Below are 2,658 nucleotides of genomic sequence, written 5' to 3' on the forward strand. Positions count from 1 at the left end.
TTGGATGGCTCATGCTTGCCAGCAAAATGCTTTTCCTGCATCATTTTACTAGCAGGGAAACCAAAACCATTGGCTGCACTCATCTGCTGACTCAAAACTGTGATAGATGATGCTGTTGTCCAAATGTCACCACAGCAGTAACCTTACATCGGGTGACTGGGGTTGTGGGTCTCATGACTGCTGTCATATTTTTGGAGTCATGCTTAGCCCAGAGATAAGGTTTCCCTTGCTACTTCCTTTCTCTGCAAAGGTTATGGCACTGTGTATGTGATCCTCCACCATGGGACAAACCACTGGCAGCTTCTGGGAGGACCCGATGGGTGAGAATGAAGCAGCTCTTGGGCTGCTGGGGCTGGCAGGATCCTCTCGGTTTTGGGGAGGTGGCCCTTCCCTGTTAGAGGAAAGCATAGGCACATGAATGATCACCTCTAGGTCACAAGAGCATTGTGCATCCCTGGCACTTTTGGTTCAAAACTTGTTCTGTGGACAATCTATTGCTTTGAGTTATTTTTAAACAACATAGGAACATCCTTTGCTTTTTCTGTATCACTAATATGGAAAGGCTGAGCTCTTCAGCTTTCTATCCAGTCTAAAATATGCCTAAAGTTTAGGGAGTGTCCAGCCGTGGAACTGCTGCAGAGTCAAACCAGAGAGGAGTTGTACTGTCTTGTTAAGGTCTTAATACACCCCTAAAGGCACCTGCAAATGGACCCGACAACATTTTATTCTGCTTTTATGGGATCAATATCAGTCAGCTCTTCAGTCAGCCTGAACATATTTTTTATTTTTTTTATTTGTTGTGAAAGGCCTGACTGTTTTAGACCAGAAAGATGTTTTCATCTCACTTGGGGGCAGATGGGGCCTTTGAGAGCTATATCAGCCTTGGATGCTGGTGGTCTGTGATGTGTGCCAGTCCCTCCAAATGGAGATGGACTCATTCCATTTGCTGTAAGAGCATGTTGCATCATCCTAGGGTATTTTAAGGCCAGGTCAGTGTAAAGTGGCTTTTGTATTAAGGAGTATCAGGCCCAGAGATTTTGTAATTCCACTTACTGCAATTCTCATAATCAGCTTGGAGTCTCTAATTAGCTGCAGTAATGACTCATCACTGTACATGAAGCTTGAAGGTGAAGGGTGACATGCTAGGGTTGCTCTCTTATCTGGGAAAGGCTGAGATGTATTGTGCCTTTTTATAATAAGAGAGTCAAGCAGCTAAGAAATTTATCCTCTCCTCAGGTTTCATTAAAGACATTAAAAAGACATTTGATGTATTCAACAGCCATATCCACCTTTCTTCTGACCAGATTGGGAGTCTTTCTAAATCAGTTCTAAAAGATTCATTTGCCCACCAGTCAGGCTTCCTGGAGGCCACCTGCTACAGCACCCTTTCAGAGAGATCAGATGAGATCTTGTTTTGTTGAGGATCGTGGTTTTCCCCAGGGAATAGTGGAGCCTGGTGCCCAGTCAGTGATCTGCCCAGCTGAATCCAGCTCCAAGCTGGCACACAGAGAAGTGGCTTGTGAAGGAAAATATGTCCATCCTGGGCAAATTTAATTAAAACCTGACAAGAGGAAGTTCTTAACAAAGGGGACTATGAAATTTGAAAGGAAGGCTGCTTTGTCAGCTCTTGTTGAGTGAATAGTTGCTGGAGCTTCTTAGGTCCCCATAAATGGCTATAAATTGCTTTTCAGCAGCTTCTACTAATGGTTTTGCAGAAGGGTCTCATTAAAGTTTATGGAAGCTTCCAATCTTTTGGGCCTCTGAAAAATGCAGAAGTAGGTCTATGCCTTCAGCTGAATTCATGAGCTGATCTCATCAAACTTCTGTCTCCAGGAAAAAAGCACTGTGCATATTTCCTGACAAGCTGTTGTGTTCCCAGCTGTGTGGCTTTGTGTCCCCACCTCCCAGCCATTCGGGTGAAATCTATTGTCCCGCATGGCTGCAACCAACACACAGTGATGGTGAAGCTCAGACCCAAGAAGCTGATGAAGTACAGCACAATCCTTGAGGGGTTCAGCATTTGAATGCCCATTGCAAGGTTTTCTGCTTCTGGGCATGTAAAAAATTGCCCATAGCAGTGACGATGCCGTTGTGTCCAGCCCTGCAGTGCAGACATTGCAGCCTCAGTCCTGCAGCACCATGTAGAGCATCCTTGGGGAGCTGTGTGGGGCTGCAGGGACCTGGCGGGGTCTGCGTGCTCTCTCCGCCCATAAATACTTACTGTAATTAATGCATTCCTCATGGGAGACCCCAAAAAGAGGAACCCTGGACAAGCAGGAGCATGGGATGGTACTCCTACAGCCCTGAAGGCTGCCTTAATCATCTCTTGCTTTGCTTTGCTGGCTTTTGGAACTTCTTTCCCTCAGGGAAGAGCTCTCCAAAGGGTCTGACATGGATTCTTGAAAGCTGGGGAACCGCAGCACCCCACTGCATTCCCAGGTGGGCAGAGAGCCAGTGGCTGTGATGAGGCAGGGTGGTGGCTCCACAGCTAGAGGCAGGGTTTGGTCATGCCATGCAGTTGCTGGAGTGCAGCCATTTCTGCACTGGCATTGGGACAGAGGGCAAGGAGGACAGCTGGCACCTGTTCTGGGCTGAGCAGAGTTGCCACCAGCCAAGGAGCTGGTGGGATCGGGAGCAGCCCCTTGAGCTCCAGGCTCA

Source organism: Acanthisitta chloris, unplaced genomic scaffold (genome assembly GCF_000695815.1).
Source record: "Acanthisitta chloris isolate BGI_N310 unplaced genomic scaffold, ASM69581v1 scaffold30538, whole genome shotgun sequence".
Classification (NCBI taxonomy): domain Eukaryota; kingdom Metazoa; phylum Chordata; class Aves; order Passeriformes; family Acanthisittidae; genus Acanthisitta; species Acanthisitta chloris.